The sequence below is a fragment of the Gorilla gorilla genome, chromosome 9 (genome assembly GCF_029281585.2).
Source record: "Gorilla gorilla gorilla isolate KB3781 chromosome 9, NHGRI_mGorGor1-v2.1_pri, whole genome shotgun sequence".
Lineage (NCBI taxonomy): Eukaryota > Metazoa > Chordata > Mammalia > Primates > Hominidae > Gorilla > Gorilla gorilla.
Genome location: NC_073233.2, coordinates 13,784,968 through 13,801,617, shown reverse-complemented (window position 1 = coordinate 13,801,617; position 16,650 = coordinate 13,784,968). Strand labels below are relative to the sequence as shown.

Here is a 16,650-nt window from a genome sequence, read left to right as displayed (position 1 = left end):
AAAATTCCATTAAAAAGCCTAGGATTGTCTCCCACTGACAGTACAGCAAGCAGAAGCCAACCAGAAGAAGAAACTTGCCTTATTAATTCATAGCTCTGGTAAAATTCCCCTGTGAGGCAACCAATGCCCCATCCCATGTCTGTGCATGGTTATTCTACCTCTGCAATTTGGGACTCAAATCTCTGGTCATCTCTGTAATTTCAATTCCTAGAAAGAGCTCCTAAACTGATAATTGTGTTCCTATTAATTAGAAAAGTAACTGTGACACAGAAAGGGTTAACAAATAAGAATTATAAATTATGCTTTTGTGTAAATTTTATTTATTCAAGTGCAATACACATGTTGTTATCCCAATTTTTGTTTTTAAGCTAAATGCTTAACAATCTGATATACTAGAAAATTATAAGATTCATGATTTTAATGGACATATTTAGAATAACTTAACTAGTTAAATTTATAGTAACCATTTAAATGCTTAGGAAAATCTATTATACTACATTTATAAAGCTTATTTTTAAGACGTTGAAAAGCTTAAGATCATTTCACCTAAATGTATAAGATTTTATTTGTTAGCATTATAAGAGTTACATGATTGAGAACAATTTTGTTTAACACCTGCATTAGATGTTTGGAGTGTTTAATATAATCACATTTTAAATTTGTGATTTTAGCTTGAAATATTCACAGAAATGTAGTTAATCAATTGCTTAAACAATGCTTAAAAATTTAGGAGAATCTTACTCACTAGATTTATATCTTTTTTCTTATTTAAAAATATTTAAGAGAATTTGATTAAACGTAAAATTGGTGTTTAAAAGTTTAGGAAAATTTAATCTGTCAAATTAATGAGCTAATGAGAATTTAGCAAAGAACAAGTGAAAAAAGTGTTTTTATTTCAAAACAAAATTATTAGATCTATAATCATTATAACAGTTAACATTATGTAGAATTTGGTATGTACTATTATAAGAATATTAGATATATTATTACTCCTTACCACAATTCTCTGAGGCAGGTACTTTTATTCCTGTTCTACAGATGAGAAAATCAAGGTACAGACAAGTTAGTGACTGCTTCGTCAAGTTGTGTTAGTTTCTTAGGGTTGCCATAATGACGTATCACAAACTGGATGGCTGAAAATAACAGAACTTTATTGTCTCACAGTTCTAGAGGCTAGAAGTCTGAAGTCAAGGCACCAGTGGGCCCATGCTTTCTCTGAAGGCTCTTGGGGAGAATTCTTCCCTACCTCTTCCTAGCTCTTAGTGGTTGCCAGCAATCCTTGGCTTATAGCTGCATCACTCCAATTCCTGCCTCCATTGTCACATGGCAGTCTCCTGTATGTCCGTCTAGGTCTTTATATGGCTTTCCTATAAGGACACTAGTCATGGGATTTGGTGCCTACCCTGATCCAGCATAAGCTCATCTTAACATACCTGCAAAGACCTTATTTCCAAATAAGGTGACATTCTGAGGTTCTAGGTAGATGTAAATTTTGGGAAGACACTATTCAAACCAGTACCCCCACAAATATCCAGCACATTGGTAAACCCAGTGTCAGTTCTTAATCTTCATTTTATTTACATCTTATTTGTCACATCTGGGCATTCCCTCTTCCTGGAAACAATTTCTTTCTTGCCTTCTAGGATACCACACCCTCTTGGTTTTCTTACTACTTCAATGACTTGCTCCTTCTCAGTCTATTGGTTTCTGTTCTTTTCTTTACCTTTAAATAGAATGTCCCAGTTCTTAGTCCTGGGACCTCTTCTCTTTACCATTTACATCTCATCCATTTTTACAGCCTGATCTTTCTCTGGAACTCTAGATTCCTGCATCTAACTGCTATTTTATGTTTTCCTATGGATATCCAATAGTTGCCTCAAACTTATTAGGTCTAACTCCTGATCATCCCACATAGGTGCTCTACCTGCAGTCTTCCTGAGCTCACTTAATGGCAGCTCTATCTTTCCATGGTCAACCTTGGAATCATCCTTTACTTCTCTTTCTCATACCCTACAGAAAACCCTACTGGGTCTCCCTTCAAAATATACCCAGAATGTAACCATTTCTCACCATGTTCCTTGCTTCTACACTGTCCAAGCCTCTGTTATTGCCATCTAGATTATAGCAGTAGACTCCTAATGGGTATTCTCATGTCCAACCTTGTCATTATCTAGTCTATTCTCAACACAGCAGCAGAGAGATCAGTGATAACTTTGGATCATGTCACATCTCTCTTAAAATTTGCCATGTTGGCGAATGAGCCAAAGTACTTTTGAAGCTCTACTGGGTTCCAGTTACCTGAGCTCTGCCCGCTGTTACCTTTCTGATCTCATCCCCTACTTCTCTCTCTTTTTTCTCTCCTGCATCCCCCACATTGCTCTCCTCACTATCCTCGTGTGAACCTCCTTAAGGCCTTTGTATTGTCGGTTCCCTTAGCCTGTATTTCTGCATGGCCACAGGGCTTGCTCTCTCATCTCCTTCAAGTGTTTGCTCAAATATTCCAATTGTTTGTGAGCCCTACAATTACCTCCATTAAAATTAACCCCCTGTAAAAAGTAAACAATCTATATCACACTTCTGATCCCCATTACTTGCTCTATTAAATTAAATTAATTAATTAATTTTTTTGAGATGGAGTCTCACTCTTGTTGCCCAGGCTGGAGTGCAGTAGCATGATCTCGGCTCAGTGCAACCTCTGCCTCCCAGGTTCAAGCGATTCTCCTGCCTCAGCCTTTTGAGTGGCTGGGATTACAGGCGACTGCCACCATGCCTGGCTAATTTTTGTACTTTTAGTAGAGAAGGGGTTTTGCCATGTTGGTCAGTCTAGTCTCGAACTCCTGACCTCAGGTGATCCGCCCATCACAGCCTCCCAAAGCGCTGGGATTACAGGTGTGAGCCACCGCGCCCGGCCCTATTTTATTTTTCATAGCATTTACCTTCACTATAACATAATACATCTGTGTCTCCCACTAGTCAAGTTTCACTAGAGCAAAGATTTTTGACTATTTTGTCCCTAAAAATGTATCTTCAGCACCTATAGTAGGTATTCAATCAATATTTGTTGAACAAATAAATCCTTGAAACTCCCATTTCCTTATGCAAAGTGATTGTTTCAAAGGAAGCTTGATTGATTCTTACTTGAACAAAATTCTTACAATACAGCAAATGATGCCATACAATGAAGCACCTTGAAAGATTGCTGGGATAAGCTGACAGCATGGCAGCCAAAATAGTGACCCCAGGCTTGCAGGAATTCTGTGCTTTCTGGAGGAAATGGTCATGGGTTTCCCAACCTGCCTTTTAAACTAAGGTAAGTCTCTTATAAAGACCTTTATGAGAACTGTTTGAGCCTTCATGCCACTGCAAATCCATCTGAGATGATGACTGGGACCTTCATTGCCACTGTCTTCATTCTCATGGGTGTTGCCTAGCTCTTTGGCATTCAGAGCTAGCTCTCAGTTACTTTGGTGCATTAACAGAACCACTATGCCTGTAGATTTGAAGAAAAATTGACATGGAGAATTTATCTAAGAAATCAGTAAGTAAAACTTGTAAAAATCATTTTACAAGTTGTAAGATAGAAGAAATTGAAATTCTGTCCAACAAGAACTTATTCATTGCTGACTTTGTGCCAGGCATTTTGCCAGGTGCTTGTTATACAATGATGAATAACACTTAGGCCCATTCTCAAGGAGCAGTGGGAGGTGCTGGGGATGACACACACACAGATAATATCAAGTGGCACCAAATGCTATGTCAGGGGCAGGCATAGGGTGCTAGGAGAGGATAGCACAGACGAGAAGCATTTAGCTCATACCACAGGATCTTCAGAATGCTTCCTGAAGAAGCTGACAACTGATTAGATGCTAAAAAGACAGGCTGGATCTAGGCAGGAAAAGAGGGGTTGAAAGGACAGCACAAGAAAAAGTTAAAGCAGAAGCAAGGGCATGGGGGTGAATAGAAAGCATTGTGTGAACCACCAGCGATTAGGTGTGGCCCCAACATAAAGTATAAGGAGGAGATGGAGGCAGGGTCACAGAGGACCTTGAATGCCAAGGTAGGGAACTCGATCTTGATCTTGTTCAGAATGAAGGGCAGTTATTGAAGGATTTTTAAGTGGGAGAGTTACATGCTCAGATTTGTACTTTAGTACTTGAAGGAGTGTAGAGGTTGGATTGAAGAGCAAACGAGAGTCAGAAAACCAGAATTGAGTGATAGTATGGGATCAGCCGAAGCACTCCTCTTGCCTTGACAGATCTCACTGAGCCTGGCCCTGGAGAATATTACTGGTGAGTGAAGATAGGAAGGAGGTCGTTGCCTTCAGCACTTGAGAACTCTAGGTGGCTGGTCCCAAAACAGGACGGGGCTGTTTAAATTTAGCATTTCCTGAATAGGGACCAATGGAGTTCTGAAAAAATAAGTCAAAAATATAAATACCAAAGAGATAATGAATGAAGAGTCATATATTTATCACCCACTCTCAACTGACCCTAAACTTTAGTGAACAATAAAATGGACATTAGATCTGTTCACCTGTGAACTTGATTTCAGGATATCACCATTACCACTTATGGAGGGTGGCCATTTTCTGGCTAAAGAGCAAGATCCCAAGGTCCTCTAGCTCTGATTCACCTGACATGTGGAAGACACTGGAGGGAGGTGTAACCAGCCTGCTGCATGTGCAGGCAGCTGGCCTCTCTCCTCTGGGTGCCTCCACCCACTGTGAGGAGCTGTGTGCAGACTGCACCTTGTTTCAATCCTCCCTTGAGTACTTACACACTGACCAGCCCCCTCCTGCCTCCTGACTATTGCATACTGTAAACTTCTCCATGATCAGAGAGCAAAAGCTCAATTGCCATGTTTAGTAAAAGGTCTGCAGTAAGTCCAAATCAACTAAAAATAGTTAATTTAGTGGGTACTGACAGACCCTACGCCCCAGACCTAAAGAGTTCACATCAGGAGAGAAGACAGATGTATCCAACTAACTACAAAATAAAAATGAGAGGTGGTAAGTGGTCAATGTATAATCAAATACAATCTCAATACAATCAAACTATTAAGGGAGTACTTCATTCCAAATGGGGTGTTGCTCACTAGAAACTTCATGGAGGAGGTGGCACCTAAAATGAACCCTGAGGATTATGTAGGACTTTTAGACAGTGGGTGACTTCCTTCTTGGGCACCTGCTGGGATCAGCCCCATCTGACTGGATGGTGATACTTGCTTTAGCAGACATGACCCAGGGAAAGGCCATTTTTGCCCAGAATTTACACAGGCCACAAAGAGCAGCTGTAGAATGCATAGCCTACCATGAGGGACTAAATACCAACCCCATGAAGTCCTCAAGCGGGGCCTTCACCCCTTTCCCAGGACCTTCATGTTCTCCTTTCTTTTTCCAATGGTGATTTACAGATGTGTTTTTCTCTATTTGGGAAAAAGTCTCAGAATTAGCTTAAATGGGCCAGGGACAATGGCTCATGTCTAAATCCCAGAACTTTGGGAGGCCGAGGTGGGTGGATCACTTGGATCCAAGAGTACAGGACCAGCCTGGGCAACATGGTAAAACCCCATCTCTACAAAAAAAAAAAATACAAAAATTAACCAGGCGTGGTGGCGGGTGCCTGTAGTCCCAGCTACTTGGGAGGCTGAGGTAGGAAAATCGCTTGAGCCCAGGAGGCAGAGGCTGCAGTGAGCCGAGATGGCGCCACTGCACTCCAGCCTGGATGACAGAGCAAGAATCTGTCTCAAAAAAAAAAAAAAAATAGCTTAAACATTGGAATGTTGTATGGAATATACACATCTAATAGGATGAATAGAACTTCATTTTGAAAAGTCAATTAAATGTGTGCTAATTTTAGAAAATGTATTGTCTTGCAGCTTGCTTTTTTTTTTTTCTCAGTGAAAGAGACAGAAACAAAGGCCCTTAAATGTGTTTGAAAAGAGGATACAAGATAAGAAACTTTCTTTTATCCTTAAAGTTTTAGAGGCTTTTATTGATATGTTATTAATAATATTAAGATTTTTGGCACTATTCCAACTATTAGCTTTTCATCTCAAAGATACTCACAATGTCAAAACAAATAAAACCTATTAGCTGAATTCATTTTCTCTCATCTGTGTATCTGCTGTCCTCTATACACTGTGGCTGATAGTAGGCCACGTCATGTATCTCTCAGCCATGCTGTTAGCATTGGGCCTTTGTGTGACTTAGAAACAGAAGCCTCCTCCAGGCAAACTCACCACTTGGTGAGTGGAGAGAAAGCTGACTTCGAGCTGACTTTAGCTTCACACATCTCCTCATCCTGGCACCCTAGTGAAGAAACCACCTGCAAGACAGTGTGCTGGGGTGCTGGGGAAACAGCTCTTTGGGGAGGTATCAGGGGCCTTAGGTTATTAAAGGTAATGCCCAGGTCCAATCTCAGAATGACAGGCTGTGTTATTCTGCATAACAATGTAAAATGTGTTCCCCGTAGGCAGTTTCCTATTGGCAGAGACAATTATGATATTAGATGGATGTTTCTTTCCCTGGCTATAGAATTTTTAATTTCGGTTCCTCGCATTGTCTTCACTCGTGTTATCCCCAGCCCTTAGGAAATCTTCATTAAATGCTATAGTCTGGCATTTGCATGCTTTGGGGGAATGGGGAAAGGGACTGTGTCCGTGCTTGGGATAGGATGTGGGGATAGGGCAGGGAGGAGATGGTGGCTGGGAGAAGCAGCTGAAGGCCTCTAAAGATGGCTGTAGAGAAGCCTGGAGTGCAGCGGAGAGCAGAAATGGTAAGCATCATCTGGAATCATGAGATGCAAAAAAGACCATTCCTCAGGCCACTGCAGAGACAAATGGGAGGAAGACATCAACTAAGGGCTAGAGAGAAAGGGTGGGGACTCAGGGTATTTGAGTATTAAAATGAAGGGTGATTCTGGGAGCTGGAGGCTTGGGCTCTCATCAAGGGCTGGAAATCAGGTAGGTAGCAAGGAAAGGAAAGAAAAGTGACTGGGGAGCAGCAATGTCAGAAAAGGGGCAACTCACCTGGACTTAGGGATTGGTATCCTGCCCTGTGGGGAAGCTGAGCCCTCTTGGCCAGCTGGGAGCCTCTGGCCTGTCAAACAAGAGGAGACCGCAAAGGGTGCCTGCTGAAGGAGACTGGGCTTAAGGCCTCTTCCCTGGTGCTCCTGAGGAGGGCGACTGAGATCTGAACTTAGGGGCCATGCCCTCTGCGCCCTGGCCTGACTCCCTTTCGGCCTCCTCTCCTACAACTCTACCTCTCATTGCTCATGGTCCTGGCCACACCTGCCTCCTCTCTACTTCTGGACAGGCCACGCTGGTACTTGCTCCAGAGATGCATGCTGGCCATCTGCTCTGTGATGGAAATGCACTTCTCAGGCCTCTGCTTGGCTGTCTGCTTCTGGTCAGTCAGGGAAAGTGTCATTTTCTCAGGGCCTTCCCCAGCCACCCAGCACAAAAGAGTGCCCCATCACTGCTGTCACATCTTGCCTTTGTATTTGCATCGTCCAGCTTGTGATGACCTATTTTCTGTTCAACTGTATGCAGTTTGCCTGTCTCCCTCCACCAGAATGCAACCTCCACGGCGCAGGGGTCCCCACTCACTGCCTTGCTCAACACCTTATTCCCAGTGTTAGGAATAGCATGTGGCATATGGCGGGGCTCAATAAACACTGGCTGAATGAATGCGTGCATGCTAGAGACCAGGACAACTGAAGATGGTCATGGGAACTGATGATAGATAAGCCAATGGCTGGCTCCTAGGGGTTACAGAAACACTTTGGAGTATCTTCCCAGCTTGTACTGACAGTACCCACTCCTCCCCATAGTGGGCATGCCACCATGCCTGGCTAATTTTTGTTATATTTGTAAAGACGGAGGTCTCAGTATGTCTCCCAGGCTGGTCTAGAACTCCTGAGCTCAAGCAATCCATCCGCCTTAGGCACCCAAAGTGCTGGGATTACAGGCATGAGCCACGGTGCCCGGCCTCATTTTATTCTTTAAAGGAGTTTCAGGGCCGGGCGCGGTGGCTCACACCTGTAATCCCAGCACTTTGGGAGGCCGAGGCAGGGGGATCATCTCAGGTCGGGAGTTCGGGAGCAGCCTGACCAACATGAAGAAACCCTGTCTCTACTAAAAATACAAAATTAGCTGGGCGTGGTGGCGCATGACTGTAATCCCAGCTACTCGGGAGGCTGAGGCAGGAGAATCATTTGAACCCAGGAGGCGGAGGTTGTGGTGAGCCGAGATCGCATCATTGCACTCCAGCCTACGCAACAAGAGCAAAACTTCATCTCATAAAAAGGAGTTTGAGTTAGGTTTTCTGTTCCTAGAAACCCAAAGCATTCTACTTGACTCAGAGTGTGATAATTGTCCCATTCAAAGCTCTCTGGGCAACTGGCTCCATTGCTATCTTGTATGGAATTTATGTTCTGCTCTAAGGACCAGTCTCTCTGAAAGGAGTATGGGTAAGGCAAAAATAAAAACAAAAGCACTCTGGAAGGGAAGGGGATGTTCAGAGCTGTCCTAATGGACAGACCAGGAGCAACATGTGGAAACCCCAGTGAGATCATTTTGACTGTATAGAAGCAAAACTTTGTCAAAAATCAGAACTTCTTCAGAGCAGCCTCTCAAGACATTGCACAAGAGGATGGGAGAAGATTGCCTTTGAAATGGCCCCAACTTACATACCTACACCTCTGTGGGAAAGAAGCAGTGGATAGAGTCAGAGAGCAGCTTTTCTGAGTGAGGAGAACTGCAGGGAACAGAATCAGGAGTGAGAAGGCCTGTGGGAGCCAGGACATTCTTATCTAATACTTGAGGCCAATGTGGCAACAAGCAGAAGTGCTTGTGAGTAGATTTTCTAGATGTTAATTACTTAAGATTACTATACTTTTGATTTATTTTACACTTGAATTTGATTTCTTATCATTGTTTGTTTTGTTTCCTCAGTGTGTGTGTGTGTGTGTGTGTGTGTGTGTGTGTGTGTTTTAAATATAAACCTGTAATGCTGTCACTTCTGTCTTACTTAGTGACCCTTGATTGCTCATTCACATTTTAAAATTAACCACTGGGTATTTTGTGTATTTTTTCTCTGCTTTTGTGTGTGCAGACTAATTTTCTAGCTATCTCTTTCTCTAGAGTTGGGATCCAACCAGCAGCAATGTCAGATTTGTTGTTGTTGGTCATGAGGTACATGCTAGTCCCTTGCAAGAAACAGTTTCAGGCACAGCTGGATCCAGAGGTTCAGACAGTGTCATCAGGACTCATTATCACCTTCTCTACTTCTCAAGTATGCTTTCTTTTGTTTCACTCCATCCTGGAGTGCCCTCTATTATTTTGATGGTGAGATAGCAGCCAACAACTCCACATTTGCATCCTCACAGCCTCAAGTCCAGTGGGAAGATGTGACTTTTCCTGATAGTTCCAACAAAATTCCTGGGCCTAAATTGGGTCACACACTCACCCCGAACCAATCCCTGAATGTGATGATTGGGCTTAAGCCTGGGGAGATGCAAAGACGTTCCTGGAGCTGAGGATGTGGATACCTCTACCCAAACCACATGGTTAGAGGGGGAAGAGGGGTGAGTCCTCAAAGGAAAATGTGGTTCTTTTATCTGAAGAGGAGAAGAAAAGCTGCATAAGCAAAGTCACACATTTTCACTTCAGGCCTTTTCAAGCTAAGATAGTGAGGGAAATTATGTTCTGCTTTGGGGGAATAAAATCTTTGCAAATACAAAATTTAGTCTTAACAGAATGCAACATTTAAAAACACATCTGTGGGAAAACCACACAGAACATAGCATGCCTTCTAAAGTAAAAAAGAGTATTCCATTAGCTTTCAGAGTTTTAAAAACAAAGGGCTTTCTGTTAATAAATTTTACTGCATATTATTCAGTGCATGTCCTATGTCCTACTGGGTTTAGAAATTATGGTTATTTTGAAGCATTTGATTAGGTGGGGAGGAAACATCAGAAGCAAAACAACTGAAAGTACATTAGCAAAAAACCTACATCACAAATCATTTGGGAATGTGAAGTCATAAAGGATGACGAATTGGTGCCAGCAGGATGGAAACAAAAGAATTTTCTTAAAAATTCTAAGGCATTGTTCTAGTTTTAATTGTTAAGTGAGCTGAATAATAACAGCTGAGAAAGAAAAGTCTTTTAAAACCAGCATTACTGTGTGATCCCGACACTGACCATGTCAGAAACTGATTGTGCTCTGACTGGTATAGCTGTGTCTTCAAAGCTGCTTGACCAGCACAGATGTGAGGTTGAGAGGTTTGCTGACATGTGTCGGCATGTGTAAAACTTTTTCCAGGGAGAGGGCAAGAGAAGGAAAAGTTAAACTGGAATTCCAGTAGGTTGTGAGATTCATCTTGATGATAAAATAATGAAGAGAGAAAGCCTTTCCTAACAGGTGGAGAGAAGTCAGTCCGCATTTGGACCCGAATAAGCTTGGTAGCTATGCCCAACAAGCACTGAGATGGAGGAACACTGTGAGTTTAAATCTGTATTTTGTCAGCTTTTCTTACAATAACAACTCCAAATCTTAGTTGCTTACAATACACACTAATTTCTTGCTGATGAGTTTGTGGTTGGCTGCAGCTCTGCCAGACAGGTAGAAATCTACTTCTGCGTCTTCTTGTTCCAGGACCAAGCTGAAGAAGCCCCTGTCTTCCAGCGCATGTTATTCCCATGACAGATGCTAAAAGTTCAAGGGGGTGAGTAGAAACATGTGGAACTGGCATGTTGTCATCCTTTCATATTCTACTGACTGAAGCAAATCACAGGCCCGAGTCCTAAGTCATTGGAGTCAAGACCCTGACAAGAGTGTGGTGGGGCATATAACCATGAAGAAATAATACCATCTACCTTAATCTGATAGCTCGGCCAGTTATTTGCCTCATGATGTTGGATAAATTAGTTAAGCCTCAGTTTCTTTTATCTGGGGAGACAAAACTGTTTACTTCACAGGGTGAGAGTTAAACTGGGGATGCCTGTACAGCGCTGAGCACAGTGGTCTGGATAGAGTAGAAAATGTAACATTGGATTATTATTCATCGGAGGGATCATATTACAGGCAAAGCATGCCTGCTTGGGAGGAGGGCAATGACTGGCATCGGGGAGAAGGCAGACAGGAATTGAGAAGTTAGCTGGGCACAGGGAAGGGGGTGGTAGCTGGGCAGGCAGGAGAGGATTTAAGGTGGTGGGAAGAGCAGAGGCCCACCAGACCCAATGCTCACAAACACTGGGGAATGGACGAATAAATGGGTACATGAGGAGAGACAGTTCGGGCCCTCTCTCAAACAACTCTAGGAGAACAGCTGGTCTGAGGATGGCTGTGGCTTTATTTTCTAGGATAGCCTGGTCACCTTGCTTCCTGTGGGTGAAGCAGACTTTGCCCCTTGAGATCAAACCTGGCAGGCTGTGCTTTCCACACCCCCAGTCCAGTTGCTTTTCTTGTCGCTACTGTCATCATATCCTGCCCTTTACTTCCCCTTCTCCAAACCAGTCCCCCACTTCCACTGTCTCCAGCCTTCCTCTGGTGCTCCACACCTACCTCCCCTACATCCTTAATCCTTCATGTAAACTTTCTATGCACTTTCTCACTTCAACTGAATCCTGGTTCTCTTTTGAAGTCACAACACTTTCTTTGTAGCACTCTCAACAGGCCACTTAGTCCCTCACACTCCATGCATCTATGCACCTCAGGGTGGCCTGGCAAGGTTGTTACTTTTGCTCCATTTTTTTTTTTTTTGAGATGGAGTCTCACTCTGTTGCCCAGGCTGGCTCACTGCAACTGCTGCCTCCTGGGTTCAAGCAATTCTCATGCCTCAGCCTCCTGAGTAGCTGGGATTATAGGCATCCACCACCATGCCCGGCTAATTTTTGTATTTTTAGTAGAGACAGGGTTTTGCCATGTTGTCTAGGCTGGTCTCAAACTCCTGATTTCAAGTGATCCGCCCACCTTGGCCTCCCAAAGTGCTGGGATTACAGGTGTGAGCGACCATGCCTGACCTCTTTTGCTCCTTGATGCCTTTGCTCCTCCACCTTCTTATAACCCTCTGAGTCTTGGCTTCTCCTCCCTGGTTCCATCAGCAACACCCTTGGCCACCCTCCTTCATTCTGTGAAGACTAAGCCCCTGCTGCTCTCAGTTTTCCTTTCCACCTCAAGCCCTGAATCTGCCCCACCCCAGTCAACTGGGCCTGGCAGCCTTCTCATCCTTAGTGATGACCCATCCACCGTGAAGCCACGACTGAAAAGAGGGGTTCAGGTCTCTGGGGAAGCTGTAGAGACCCTGCCCCTCACTCATTGGGCCTGCTAAAGAATTACGTTTGAGGGCCTATGAAAAGTGAGTTATTTTGAGATAATTCTTTTTGCTCTGTAGAGTAGGTTTTGCCACTTTTTCAAACTATTTCAGTACATCTGGAAAACAGAACCACACACCACATAACATTGGAGATGCAGGGGGCACAGTTGCCATTTTCAGCGTAGATTGACGTGCATAATCGCAGCATGAAATTGCAATCAATAAAGCACAGTCATCTTGCTAAAGCGGCACACTCACAGCAGATGCTGTCTTCCTTGGAACAGGAGGTGTGTGCTGCTACCCTGTTCCGCCTTGAGGCGAGCCGCAGCAGGGATTTAGAGCCCTGAACGGAGAAGATGTGCGTGAGGCATCTGTGTCCACACTGCTTTTAGCAGGCGCCATCAAAGGCAATGATGTTTTCCCCAAGTCTCAAGCCAGATCCATGCACCTGAGTATGGCGCCCTCTCACTGTAAAGGCTGCATTCAGAATAAATCCCAGATAGAACCAGATGGCTCTGAAGCCCTTCGGAGAGAAGGCCTCCCCATTTCTCCTCAGTTTCACAAAGTCACTAGATTGTCTCAACAATATTTAGGATATTTGTGAAATATCCCAAAGTTCACGGGACCCCGAGCCCCATGGTTATTCTCTCCTTGCAGACTGTCAAGGCTTTGCTTAAAGCCCCTACAGAGAGGCAGAGCTCATGCTGTTAGGCAAAACATGAGATGCTGTTGGTGAGGGTGTTTTTCATTCAGCTTTTTAGAGTGTAGACATTTGAACGTGCAATCTTCTGAAACCATACAATGACTGTCAATGAAGGATCCCTAATCTGTGAGTCAGGAAGGAGTTTGCACACTTCATGCTGAGCAAATGAGAAGCTGAGTCCACCCTCTTGCTCTCGTTCAGCCACCACTGGGCGCCTAGTTGTATGCTGGGGCCTACACAATGGTCTCAGGATTCAGAGATGAATGAGATACAGTATCTGTTCTCAGGGAACTCATAGTTGATTCAGGAAAACCAACACAAAATTACAAAATAGCATTATGGGAGCTATCACAAAGATATATATACAGAGAAAAGGTTATCTGTATGGCCTCAGGATTCAGAGACGAATGAGATACAGTATCTGTTCTCAGGGAACTCACAGTTTATTCAGGAAAACCAACACAAAATTACAAAATAGGATTGTGGGAGCTATCACAAAGATATATATACAGAGAAAAGTTTATCTGTGTGTTGAGTTCGAAGGAAGTGAATGTTTGTGAGGGAGCTTTGTGTAGCTATCACAGACAAAGAGAACAGCACGAGCAAAAGCAAAGTGGCACCACAGAGCAGTGTTGCCAGGGTACTAGAAGTGGCCTGTGTGCTGGGGCCGGGTCATAAAATGTTCAAAGGCAGTGATGGGCTGTGCCTCCAGATAGAGGGGCCAGGTTGTGAAGGCCTCTGTGTGCCCTCTAAGGAACTTGGGTTCTAACCTATAAAAGGAAGCCACGGAGAGCCAGAGAGAAAGATGGAGAATTGGGGTGAGGTACCAGGGTGAGTCATGAAGGGGGCAGGCAGTTCCCTGAGGTATTCACTATGGTACAGGAAGGTGGCCACATCTGTCCCTGCTCAGAGAATCAGCGATATGAGGGCAAGATTGACCAGACCCCGAATCAGACAGTTCCAGAACATTGGAAAGCCTTAGTGGTGCATCAGACAGAGTGACCTCACCAGCTCTGCAGACACACACACTTCCATGTTGCCAAACTGCAAATAGTGAAGCAAAAGGGCACCAGGATGTATGCCTCTGGGCCCTAAGGTGGACAGCGCTGGCGATGCTGATATGTCCCATGCTTCTCTCCCAAGCTCCCCTCAGGGACTGGGTCCTCACTGCCCAGTGGATCATTCATGATTCAGCAGTGATTGCAGGAGGCCTGCGGAGCTGACCAGGGACCAAAGTGGGCTCACAGACAGAAAGGCAGGGCAGGAACCACCTACCCACGTTCTCCAGGAGGAGGGGAGGAGAAGCAAAGAGAAATGAGGGTATTGGTCTTCCACCTCTGGAGAGGGAGCTTGTGGGCATCCCCTCCTGCTTCCCCTTGAGGGAATCAAGGCAGAGTGGCTGGGGGGGATGGCCAGGGAGGGCTTTTTCTTCCCTTGCTCTGGGAAGTGCTAGGATCTAGGTTCCTAAAAGACCATCCTGTGGTACCTGTGGTACCACATGCTAATGTTTGGGATCAGGAAGTTGTCATGTTGTCACTGGCTCCGGAGATCACTGGACAGGAGGACCAGCCCAAGAGTAAGCCCTCCTGAGAGTTCTCAAAGCAGGAGAATCAGTGTTTCTAGCCAAGACTCCATAAACCTCATGAAGCCTGGTTTCTCCTTTAATAATAATGATACTAATAATAGCTAATATCCATTGAGCACACATTAGGTACTAGGCACTCTTGTAAGTGTTCTGTATTTATTAACTTATTTAATTCTTACAACTCTCAGAGGAGGTTAAAAATTAATCTTCACTGTACAGTCCTTCCAACGATAACCATGATTATCCTTGAACATAGAGACTTGATATTCCAGCTCCATGATTTCAGCAGTTGGGAGCTTTTCATTTCCTTTGCAGCCCTTGGCTCAGTGATAGGCACAACTATAAGGTCAAGTGGGTGTTTTCCAGGCAAGTCTGCCACATGGACTTGATGCTGTGCCTGGGGCTGGTTCCCAGCTTGGGGCTCCCACATAGAGGCGGCTTATGCCAGGGCAAAAGCCAGCCTTGTGACCAGTTCTATGCCAGCTACAAGAGCTGGGCTTTTTAGTAACTTCAGCACAGGAGCCACGTACTGTGTGCAGTAGGGTAGGATTGTCTGAGCCCAAACACTGGCCAGAGGACTAGTGCAGCCATCTGGAAGAGTCAGCTCACAAAGAGGAGACTTCCCTAGGGCCCCACTGTATAGACAGTGCCTCTGGGATTCCAGTGTTAGGAACAGTCTGAAGAGGATTCAGCCCAAGACTCCTGTCTATTAGAAAAATTGCCTCCCTGGCTGAAAGAGGCCAGGAAGCAGTTGCATCCCTGTGGGCCGTCTTCCCAGATGCTGCTTTGTGTGGTGTAGAAAAAAACAAAAAGTGACTTAGGTCAGAAACTTGAGGCATGACTATATCCCACCGTCAGCCAGCGAAAGCCCATGAGAAAGAGAGAAAAGGATGGTTGGAAGTGTAGGAGGAGAACAGGCATATTCAGGGTACCAGCAGTGCAGCAAGGTTTTTGGGGAAGCACCAGGCTGGAGCCATGAGAGGGTAGGGTCAGGGAGGAGGGGTACAGAGGGGGACTGCAGTCAGGGGCTCCCAGGCGACCATCCCCAAGGGAAGTCAAGGTCAGAGAGAGCAGAGAGCGGCCGTGGAGTCCAAGGCTGGACAGTGAAGCCCAGGGGCAGTCCCAGCCCATGCCACATATGCTTTCAGAGGCCCTGGTTCCCGCTGAAGCACATTTTTGGACATTTGATTTCTCCCTTCTGCTTCTCTCCTTTTCTTGTACATACATGTATGTTGAATAATATCAATTATCAAAGTTTACCTAGCATCCATTAAGTTCCAGATGCTGTGTTAAACATGTTACATTCATTTTTTCATTTAAGTCTCACACAGCTCTGTGAGGTAGGATCTATTGTTGTGTTGCTAAAGAGTGGAATAACCTGAGGTTTAGAGGAATTTAGAAACTTGCTCAAGGACACACAACTCAAAAATGGCAAAGCCAGAAAGTGAAGCCAGCTCCAGCACTCATGCTTTTAAATACCACACTCTCTCCTGGGTTCCCAAAGTGAAAAGACCCCATCCTGACTTTGATAAGTGGATGACAGCCCAGGGCCCTAGCAGAATCCCAGCAGCGGGGGACTCTCCCGGAAGCTCCTTGGCAAAACAAGCCACCCTTTTGTCTGTCTCCAGCCACTGACCTCTAAGTCCCAGTGCTAATCCTGCTTTGGAAAATCACAAACTCCATGGGAGATCAAAGGCAAAGTCCCAGCTCCCGCCTATCAATCCATTCCTGCTTGGCCCTTTATGTGGTGCAGGCCCCCAGGGAGGCAGCAACCACAAGCCAGGAGATACTCTCGGCTCTGCTTTCATAGAGAAAGCCTCCATTGGCTATGGAAATTGGGCAATTTTTCACTTAAAACCATCTGAAAACAAACTTTAGTGCCTTCAAAATTATATATTCACAGAACATTTCTAGACTCTGGAATAGGATTAGATGGTAATGATTTAATTGATGGTTAAGTGTGTAGATAAAATGAATATGCTGAATTCTTTCCATAATTATCTCTCCAAGGAGCCCCAGCAGCTGTAATTACTGTCTGAGGCC

At 44.6% G+C, this 16,650-nt stretch overlaps 1 protein-coding gene and 1 long non-coding RNA gene across 2 annotated transcripts in view; one reads left to right on the top strand and one right to left on the bottom strand.

Moving 5' to 3' along the window:
* SYT9 (synaptotagmin 9) overlaps nt 1-16,650 on the bottom strand; it is a 216,791-nt gene that overhangs the window by 8,552 nt on the left and 191,589 nt on the right. The window lies entirely within an intron of this gene.
* LOC109028953 (uncharacterized) overlaps nt 1-16,650 on the top strand; it is an 89,429-nt gene that overhangs the window by 53,292 nt on the left and 19,487 nt on the right. The window contains exons 5-6 of the long non-coding RNA XR_008669567.2: nt 3,163-3,310; nt 10,660-10,729. This is a non-coding gene — a long non-coding RNA (uncharacterized lncRNA). The remainder of the gene's footprint in view (nt 1-3,162; nt 3,311-10,659; nt 10,730-16,650) is intronic.